Source organism: Bubalus kerabau, chromosome 13 (genome assembly GCF_029407905.1).
Source record: "Bubalus kerabau isolate K-KA32 ecotype Philippines breed swamp buffalo chromosome 13, PCC_UOA_SB_1v2, whole genome shotgun sequence".
Lineage (NCBI taxonomy): Eukaryota > Metazoa > Chordata > Mammalia > Artiodactyla > Bovidae > Bubalus > Bubalus kerabau.
The window spans coordinates 10,469,792-10,480,948 of NC_073636.1; the positions used below are offsets into that span (position 1 = coordinate 10,469,792).

At 43.1% G+C, this 11,157-nt stretch overlaps 1 long non-coding RNA gene across 2 annotated transcripts; it reads right to left on the reverse strand.

Moving 5' to 3' along the window:
* Positions 1-278: 278 nt before the first annotated feature.
* LOC129625317 (uncharacterized) lies at positions 279-10,829 on the reverse strand. Of its 2 annotated transcripts, none has more exons than XR_008701341.1 (4): positions 10,246-10,829; positions 9,346-9,465; positions 5,605-5,736; positions 279-451 (listed from the first exon to the last, which is right to left on the reverse strand). It is a non-coding gene; the product is annotated as an uncharacterized LOC129625317 (long non-coding RNA). The 2 variants fall into 2 exon arrangements; XR_008701340.1 differs by lacking the exon at positions 279-451 and adding an exon at positions 1,408-1,988.
* Between the last annotated feature and the right edge of the window lie 328 nt (positions 10,830-11,157).

Sequence of the window (11,157 nt, forward strand, 5' to 3'; positions counted from 1 at the left end):
CACTTTAAGGTTATTTTCCATTATAGGCTATTACAAGATATGGAATATAGTTCCCTGTGCTACACAATAGGTCTTTATTAGTTATCTATTATATATATATATATATATATATATATATATATATATATATTAGTGTGTATATGTTGATCCCAAACTTCTAATTTATCCCTCTCCTCTTTTCCCCTTTGGTAACTATAAGTTTGCTTTCTATGTCTGTGAGTCTTTTTCTGTTTTGTAAGTAAATTCATTTGTATTATTTTTTCTAGCTTCCATATATAAGTGATATGTTGGTATTTATTTTCCTGACTTGATTCACGTAGTATGATAATCTCCAGGTCCATCCATGTTGCTGCAAATGGCATTACTTCATTCTTTTTAATGGCTGTGTCAGTGCTGAGGGCTCTCAGTTGAGTCTGGTGTTAGAAAGGCAGGTGCGTCACTTCCAGCAACTCTGTGATGTCATAAAGTCAGCAGTGAGTCTGGCTCATGCTGCCCCGGTACCTTTCCTTGGTGCCCACCACCAGCCCCCACAATAAGCCATTGCTGAGAGCTTTGGATTAGGCTGTGTATGAGGACAAGGGACACTTTTATTCCAGGGAAGAGACCAGATTGTAAGCCCAAAGCAATTTTAACTAAACACATATGACAAATTAATCCAAGGAAATCCATATTTCAGTAGAGAATGACTCATCTACTGTGCAGGCTTCTATTGCTGGCCCTTTCCCAAACCATCAAGGTGAAAGTAAGATGCTGGATGGGCTTCCCGGGTGGCTCAGACGGGAAAGAATCTGCCTGCAATGCAGGAGACCTGGGTTTGATCCCTGGTTTGGGAAGATCCCCTGGAGAAGGGAATGGCTCCAGTATTCTTGCCTGGAGAATTCCATGGACTGGCAGGCTACAGTCCGTGGGTTGCAAAGAGTTGGACATGATCAAGCAACTAATACTTGTACTTTTCACAAGATGCTGGATTTTTTCCTATGAAGTGTCAGGTTCCCGATAGGGGTGAAAAGAACACTGGATCTAGTGTCAGACCTGGATTGAAATACCAGCCCCACACTTGGCAGTCACATCACCTCAGAAAAGATATCAGTTTCAGTGGTTCTCAAAGTAGAGTCTGGGATCCCCTGAGGAACCCCTTTCAGAGCTACATCAAGTCAAAATGACTTTCATAATACAATGTTATTTGTCTTTTTCACTCTCTTTCTCTTAAGAGTAGGCAGAGGAGCTTTCCAGAGATTATAAGACATGTGACATTATCACACCCATGGTTAATGGAATGTGGGCTTGTGTGTTCTTGTATTTAATTTTTTTTCTGTTTTAGAAGTAGAGACACAGATGTAGAAAACAAACTTATGGTTACCAGGGGATAAGGTGGGAGGGATAAATTGGGAAACTGGAACTAACATATATACACTCCTATAAATACAAGAGATAGCTAATAAGAATCTCATGTATAGCACAGGGAACTCTACTCAATACTCTCTAATGGCCTATCTGGGGAAAAAAAAAGAAAATCTGAAAAAAGAGTGGATACCTGTATAACTGATTCACTTTGCTGTACACCTGAAACTAACTCAACATTGTACATCAACTATATGCCAATAATCTTTTTTAATGTTCTGTTTTAATAAGTAGTGATAGAAATATCACACATAAGCAAAAGCTCTTTGAGATTCTCAGTAGTTTTTTAAGAGTGTTTGATAACCACTGACCTAAATCTAACCTTATGAGAAGAGTTGACTCATTGGAAAAGACTCTGATACTGGGAGGGATTAGGGGCAGGAGGAGAAGGGGACGACAGAGGATGAGATGGCTGGATGGCATCACCAACTCGATGGACGTGGGTTTGGGTGAACTCCAGGAATCGGTGATGGACAGGGAGGCCTGGCGTGCTGCGATTTATGGGGTCTCAAAGAGTCGGACACGACTGGGAGACTGAACTGAACTGCATCTCTTCACACTTCTGCTTCCACTGTATCCCCAAGCTGCTGTAAATTAGATGAAGTACATGACACTGGGGGCCACACACCAGAATCTCCTCTTCCTCTCAAGGCAGGCATCATTCCAGTGTGCTCAGAGCACTCAACTCTGCCCTTTATGGGAATGAGTTTCATGCCTGCTTGGAAATACCCATTGCCCCTTCTCCTTAATGCCAGGCCCCTGACACTCTCCCAGGCCATCCCCAGGATCCAATTTCCTCCTTCAACCCCCAATCCATGGCTTCTCTGTGTATATCGTGTCTATAGATATGAGGTTCACTGTACTTTAACAGGTGTACCTGCTGGGCATCATAAGACCACACCTCTGTGCGATGCAGGAAGGATCTGTCTTAAAGTGGATGGTCAGGCTTCCCTGGTGATCCAGTGGTTAAGAATCTGCCTGCCGATGCAGGGGACACCAGTTCGATCCCTGATCCAGGAGGATCCCCCATGCTGCAGGACAACAATGCCCATGTGCCATAACTACTGAGCCCATGCTCTAGAGCCTGGGAGCTGCAGCCACTGAACCTGCGTGTCACGGCAGCGGAGCAGCACTCCCCAGAGCTCATGCTCTGCAACACAGGAGCCACCGCAAGGAGAAGCCCATGCACCGCAGTCAGAGAAAGCCCACACGCAGCAGCGGTGACCCAACACAGCCTAAATAAATACATACTTTTTTTTAAATGAGTAGTCAGCCACTCAAGGAAGATTCTAAAACAGCACCCAGAGCTTGGAGAAGACCCCTCTGTAGTCTCTCTGGGTCTCACTCCTGGCCCAAGTGGAGGTGGGCTTGTGGTACCTTCTGGAACAGAGGAAAGGGGGACCCTGGTAGCTGGAGAGACCAGGCGACTGGCAGAAAGGACTCCCACATTGGCAGGTATTATACTGTTAGCCCGTAAATTCTTTGTATTAACTTCTCAGGGGCTCATTTGTTTCTTCAGAAAAATAAAAACCCCACTTTTCCCCATCCTGTCATGTCGGAGATCCTGGCTGACCCATTTCTTCTGTAAGAGATGGACTCTGACATTCTGTATCTGATGAAATAGAGCCAGAAACTTTGGTGGTAGGAAACCCCTCCAAGGACAGTGGGGACAGAGAGAAAGTCTGGATTGAAAAGATATTTCAGGATTGAAATATCAGGACTGCCTAGATATAGGGAGTGAGGGAGGGAGCAGCTGAGGATAACTCCAAGGACTCTGGCTTGGATCCTGATGGAGGAGAGGCCATTCCCTGAGACAGAGCGATAGGCAAAGAGCTGGATTGGAAGGGATGGAGAGTAGCTAGAATTCTGCCCTAAGCTGGGGCTAGGGACTTCCCTGGTGCCCTAGTGACTAAGACTTTGCCGTTCACTGCAGGGTTCATGGGTTCAATCCCTGGTTAGGTAGCTAAGATTCCACGTGCCTTGTGGCCAAAAACCCAAAAATATAAAACAGAAGCAAATTCAGTAAAGACTTTAAAACAAATAAATAAGCTCAGGCTAAAGGTTAGCCAAAGGGATTCCCAGGTGGCACTAGTGGTAAAGAACCCGCCTGCCAATGCAGGAGACATAAGAGACACAGGTTCAATCCCTGGGTCGGGAAGATGCCCTGGAGGAGGGCATGGCAACCCACTCCAGTCTTCCTTCCTGGAGAATCCCATGGACAGAGGAGCCTGGCGAGTAACAGTCCATAGGATCTCACAGAGAAGGACATGACTGAAACGACGATACAGAGGTTGACCAGAAGGTCATAAGATGGTGGCTGAATCCCCCAGGGGCAGGACTATGCTCCTGAAGCCGTTTCTGGGGTGAGCAGAGCAGAGCTAGCAGCTGGAACAAGCTGGTAGAAAAGCAGCAATCTGCTCTGGAAGACTCTCCAGAGTCTCTGTCACTGATTTTTATTGCCAATTCCCTTTCCTGACTGCACTTCTGGTCTCTGACTGGATTTCCCCCTTAGTCCTCAGATCTGCTTGTGCAATCCCCAAACCCTGGCTCTCCCTTTCTGCTCCCCAAATCATCCTTCTTCCCGGGCTCTGTCCTCCTGAATCCACTCAGAACGCTTTGCGCATCCAAGCCAGTACCCCATGGCTAGCCCTGCTGCTCAGCTCAGCACACGCCCTCCCTTTCTGCACAGTCCCAGACCAGTCCAGGAAATCTTGTATTCTCGCTTTCCTGAGTCCCCTTAATTAGGAGCTACAGGAGGGGTGAGGTCACAAAGGAAGAACATGTAGAGCAAGAAGAGAAACGGGTCCCAGGAGAATGAGAACAATAAAGTAGGGAAAAAATAAATAAAATAAATAAAAAATAAAAAAAAAAATAAAAGTTGGAAAACTCTTTTTTTCCCCACTATGGTGTGTGTTTTCAAGGGAATTGTTTGAAATGGCTAATTTGGAGAACTTGTGTCACTTGGGTATATCTGGATTAAGCCAAACCTCTCACCCTCAAAGTGATTCAATTGATTGTAGCAAATGTTATTCCATTCAAAAATCATATATAACAATAGAAACAACAATAAAAGTATCTGCAATCTGCACCGTGGCTTCATTTGTAACAACTGTTTATACAAATGATCTTAGAGAATGCAAATCGATACTACAATAAAGTACCTACTCATACCAGTCAGAATGATCATCATTAAAATCTACAAATAATAAATGCTGAAGAGGGCGTGGAGAAAAAGAAATCTCCTGTACTATCGGTGGGAATGCACATCAGTGCAGCCATGATGCAAAACAGGATGGAGGTTCTTCAAAAAACTAAAAATAGAGTTGCCATATCACTTAGCAATCCAGCTCCTGGACATATATCTGGAGAAAATTATAATTCAAAAAGATACATGCACCTCTAGGTTCATAACGGCACTAGTCACAACAGCCAAGACATGGAAACAGCCTGAATATCCACTGATAGATGATGGATAAAGATGTGGTACATATATACAATGGAATATTGTTGTTGTTTAGTCACTCAGTCATGTCTGACTTTTTGTGACCCCGTGGACTGTAACACGCCAGGCTCCTCTGTCCGTGAGATTTTCTGGGCAAGAATACTGGAGTAGGTTGCCAACTCCTGCTCCAGGGGCTCTTCCTGGCCCAGGGATCGAACCTACAGCTCCTGCAGCTCCTGCATTGGCAGGCAGCTTCTTTACCACTGAGCCACCGGGGAAGCCCCCTGGCCACTGTATTGCTCAGCCATAAAAGAACAAAATAATGCCATTTGTAGCAACATGGATGGATTTAGAGATTATCAGACTAAGTGAACTCAGAGAAAGACAAATACCATATGATACCACTTATATGTGAAATATATAATATGACACAAATGAACTTATCTACTAAAGAGAAATAAAGTTATGCTTGCCGGGGGAAAGGGTGGGGGAAGGATGGATTGGGACTTTGGGATTAGCAGATATAAACTATTACATATATTGATAGAATGGATAAATAATAAGGTCCTACTGTATAGCATCAGAGAAGGCGATGGCACCCCACTCCAGTACTCTTGCCTAGAAAATCCCATGGACGGAGGGGCCTGGTAGGCAGCAGTCCATGGGGTCGTGAAGAGTAGGACACAACCGAGCGACTTCACTTTCATTTTTCACTTTCATGCATTGGAGAAGGAAATGGCAACCCACTCCAGTGTTCTTACCTGGAGAATGCCAGGGACGGGAGAGCCTGGTGGGCTGCCATCTATGGGGTCGCACAGAGTTGGACACGACTGAAGCGACTTAGCAGCAGCAGCAGCAGCAGCAGTATAGCATAGGGAACTATATTCAACATTCTGTAATAAACCATAATGGAAAAGAAAAAAGCAAATAATCTCATATCCTAAAAATATAGGCATTCTCTAATAAGTCACGACTGATTATAATTGGACATTTACTAAATATTTTGCAGTAAGATGAGAAACGATCTTAGCTGGGGCTATTTGTTTCATTTGAATCATTTGCAAGATTTTGCTTAGTGATGGGTCAACTGAAATTCCATGGCTGCTAAGTTTCTTCCTGAGTGGTATTACAGGGGCAATGGTTCACCTGTTGATTCTAACCTCAGTGGCACTTGGTAAATTCCCCCAGAGGCTGCTTGTCAACTACTTGAAATGGATAAATGAAGGTGTACTAGTCAGGATAGGTTAGGTTATGCTGCAGTGACAAACAATCCTCAGATCTTACTGGTTTAAACAGAAATGATTTCTTTATGATGCATACTTATTTCTTGAAATCTAGGGGTTTATTCCACATCTTCACTCAGACCCAGACTGGTCACAGTAGCAAGAGCGAGAGTAGAAATGAATCATTTACTGTTAATCCTAGAAGTGATGTGTCATTTTGCTCACATTGTCTTAATCCACAAGCCATATGAGTTGACCTAAATTCAATGAGGAATTGAAAATAGAATAAGTATTTGTGAATAATTGTAAAACTCATCAGAAGAAGAATAAAGACATCTTCATTTTTAAACTCCATGCTCATTAAGATATTCTGCATGAAGACAAAAGCATAGAAAGTAGTAATATATAATGATCCCAGAACACATGTCGAAAATTTGAGTTATACACTGTTAGGAACAAAATATTTTTGGGGAAAAGATCATATAACTCATATCTTACCTGGCCAATAAGATTCAAGTACTTAACGTGACTTAGCCAAGATCATACAACTAATCAGTTTGTAGGGGGCATCTCATTTCTAGTCTAATCATCTTTGAGGCAGGAGTTCTGCAAAGATAGAATTTAAAAACCACAACAGGGACTTCCCTGATGGCCCAGTGGTTGTGAATCCCCCTCACAATGTAGGGGTACACAGGTCTGATCCCTGGTCACAGAACTAAGATCCCATATGCTGCAGAGCAATTAAGCCCACACACTGCCACTACTGAGCCCCTGCGCCGCAACTTGCGAGTCTTTGCACCACAGCGAGAGATCCCACGTGATGCAGTGAGGATCCCGTGTGCCGCAGCCAAGACCCAACCCACGTGTGTTCAGCCGATTCAGTCGGGTCCGACTCTCTGCTACCCCAAGGACTGTAGCCCACCAGGCTCCTCTGTCCATGGGATTCTCCAGGCAAGGATACTGGAGTGGGCTACCAAGCCCCTCTCCAGGGGATCTTCCTGACCTGGGATCAAACCTGAGTCTCTTATGCTCCCTGCATTGGCAGGCAGGTTCTTTAGCTCTAGCGCCACCTTGGAAGACCCAAAACAGCCAAATACATACACACAGAAATACCACAACAATACTGAAGGCACAGCTTGCAAGTGAGTTATTTTATGTTAAAAAATTATTGTTATTTTTTCATTCTATTGGTAACTAGTTACCACCTATTACAATGCAGATAAAGTCAAATCACCACTCAGAGACCCCGTGTGCTCTGCAGGAAACCTGGACAATTTAGACGCATTAGCAGTTGTCTGTTTCTTTCTCCAAGTGCTTATCCTTCAGTAAAGCCTCAGGGTAAAACCCAGAATATTTCTTAGATGGCTAAGCTATTTTGCCAATCAAACTGATGATGACATCTTTTCTTTTCCTGTGCTGAAAATATTCAAACGTTTCTTGAACAGCAGTTATATAGGTGAGTAATTTGCTAGAGAAGTTCCAGTGTCTATTTAAGGAGGGAAAATAAAAATAGTAACATAAAACTATTCACGATAACACAGTAAATGCAGTAGCATATAACATTTCTTTAAGTTTCCCACAGGATTGAAACACAAATCCATAATAATATATAGAAAAATAACCTGAAGTCTGGAGTGCATAAACAAAAGTTTAGTATCAGGAGACCAAACTAATGTATAATTGTGCACAAGACCCAAGTTATAAATACATGCATAATTTCATAATTTCATTTGCTTAACCAAAACCTGTTTGTATCATGTCCATAAGTCCCGAGCAAAGACACAATAAGTATTTAGGCAGGGTATAAGGGATTAATTTTGAGATTGTTTGGTGGCTATTGGCTATGAGTTATGCATATAAGACAGTGTTGATTCTTTTTTATTCCTTTCTCTTTAAAAACAATTTTTTTTTGATGTGTACCATTTTTAAAGTCTTTATTGAATTTGTCACATCATTGCTTTTGTTTTATGTTTTGGTTCCTTGGCTGCAAGGCATTTGGGATCTCAGCTCTCTGACCAGAGATGAAACCCACACCCTCTACACTGGAAAGCAAAGTCTTAACCACTGGGCTTCCAGGGAAGTCCCAAGACAGCGCCCATCCTAAGAGTGGGCATTTCCTGGGAACAGTCTCCTTTGTGCCTGTTCTCCTGAAAGTCTCATTATTAACTACATACGTTGACTACCAATAAGGGGATTAAGTGGTGCCTTTCAAAGTAGATTAGTGTTTCCTATACATTTAATTAAAGTGGACTTCATTCCATCATCCTTAAGAACCAAAATGAAGCAGAGAGAAACTCTTTCAAGGGCAGACATTGACAACAAGTACATCTCTTACTCGGATCCTTGAAGTGATCCAGTTAGCCCCAGAGTTCAGAATTTCTGGTATAACACACATATTCAGTGTTTTTTCTCCTGAGCACAGAAGTGTCAGCTCTTGTGTGACGGGGAAGGACGTGGGGAGGATCATGCCCCTGATGTGATGCGGATTTCATGCTTTCTAATAAGGTCCCACTTGCAAGTCATTTTGTTAAATGGTAAAAAACATTAACGCCCTGAAGTTAATAAACTGGTAAAGAGAGAAGTCGAATCAGGATGTCTCTCTGGCTCATAGGCAGATCTGGGTCATTAAACATGGTCTCATCAGACAGCCTCATCTCAGGACTTGTTAGTGCTGCAAACATCAAAAGAAAGATTTCATAGATGGGCTGACAATGTTCCAGTCTGCAGCTGGGTTGCCTTTTCATGTAGCTTATCTCACAATAGCATATGTTTCATCTCTGAGCTGTTTTATGTCCAAAATATTCACTTAACCACCTAATTTTTTTTTCCCTAAGGACTATAACAAATGACTACAAGATTCCTACCCCAGTTCTTTGCAATGATGGGTATCCATTAGAATCACCTTGGAAACATTTTAAAAATTGCATGCCTGGGTCTCACTCTCAGAAACTCTAATTTAACCAGTCTGGAGTAGGGCCCAGGCATAGTTTTTTTTAAAGCACCTTAAGTAATTCTGCAGTCAAGGTGGGGAACTGTGGTCTCCAATTCTCTCTCTGTCTGGGGCTTGCAAAAGTGAGCCTCTGTGGCTTCCAAGATAAAAATCTTTCTTTTTTGCCTTTTTGTATTAATCCCCCAAAAGAATATTTTTATTAGACTAAAGAAAATATCCAGCTCTTGCCTCTGACTTGACTTCTATCCCTTGGCTTTCAGGATGATGATGGACAATGTGTGAAGAAAGGGAGCAGAGAGCCAGAGCAGTTGGGTGGGAGTCCAGCTCACCTCATCCCTGCTGCTCTTTGCTGTACACACACGTCAAGCTGAAGAGGAAGGCCAGAATGCAGGATCTGCCGTCCTAGGGGCACCCAAGGAAACCATAAGCGGTCTAGGGGCTGGTGGGGGCTGGTGGGAGAGGAAAAGCCAACAATAAAGAGTGACCATATGTTGGAGGGAATGTAAATTGGCACAGCCACTATGGAGAACAGTATGGCAGTTCCTTAAAATACTAAAAGTAAAGCTACCCTATGACCCAGCAATCCCAGTCTTGAGCATACATCCATAGAAAACCATAATTCTGATTAACATGCGCCTCAATGTTCACCACAGCACTATGCACAAAAGCCAAAACCTGGAATTAACCTAAATGTCCGTGGACAGAGAAATGGATAAACAAGATGTGGTACTTATATACAATGGAATATTACTCAGTCACAAAAAAGAATGAAACAGAATGAGCCTAAAGGTCGTCATACTAAGTCAGACAGAGAAACACAAATATCATATGATATCACTCACATAGAATCTAAAAAACTCATACAAATGAACTGATTTACCAACAGAAACAGACTCATAGACTTAGAAGACAAACTTGTGGGTATCAGGGAGGAAGAGGGCAGGGGAGGGATAAGTTGGGAGTCTGGAACTGACCTACGCACACTGCTATATTCAAAACAGATAACCTTTCATGAAGATGGAGCCAAAGGCAAAGAAGGCAGCCCCTGCCCCTCCCAAAGCTGAAGCCAAAGCAAAGGCCTTGAAGGCCAAGAAGCAGTGTTGAAAGGCATCCACAGCCACTAACAAAAGAGTAGATCCAGACGTCATCCACGTCCCAGCAGCCCAAAATGCTGCAGCTCAGGAGGCAACTCAAATATCCTCGGAAGAATGCCCCCAGGAAAAACGAACCTGACCTCTGTCATCATCAATCTCCCCCTCTCCACTCAGTCAGCCATGAAGAAAACAGAAGACAACACCACACTGGTGTTCAGTGTGGACGTCAAGGCCAACAAGCAGCAAATTAAACAGGCCGTGAAGAGGCTCTATGACACTGATGAGGCTAAGGTCAGCACCCTCATCAGGCCTGACGGAGGGAAGAAGGCGTGCATGTGTCCAACTGGCTCCAGACTAAGACACTTGGGATGTTACCAACAAAATTGAAATCAACTAAACTGAGTCCAGCTGGCTAATCCCAAGTATAAGAGTTTTCATTATAAAAATAAAATAAAATAGATAAACAGCAAGGACCTACTGCATAGCACAGGGAGCTCTGCTAAATATTCTATGATAACCGAAATGGGGAAAGAATTTGAAAAAGAATAGATATACGTCTATGTGTAACTGAATCACTTTGCAGCACACCTGAAACTAACACAACATTGTCGATCAACTAAACCCCAGTATAAAATAAAAACTAAAATAAATAAATATATAATGACTGTGGATGCTGGTGAGCACACCCAGTGTATGGACCAAGGGACAGCAAAGCCTCCCGAGACCCATCTCTAACTTGCCCCTTTGATTGTAACTGAGTCAGCATAAGCCCCAGGGGATTCCCTTTCTCACGCAGCTCCACAAACCAGTTTGTAAAGACATCATTTCACAGAGTTTATCTTTATCACCTGCTTTGATCTCACACATACACAAGATCTTTGCCCTAAAGATTGGATTGGGTTTTACAGGTATCTCCTCAGTGATCCTCAGAAATGATGCAATGCTGATGCCTTGTCTGGGAGAAAGCCCAAAGACAGTACAAATAAGACTCAGCTGGACCCACTGATGACTGCTAGAACCAGACTTATCTCCAATTCAAAGTTTACC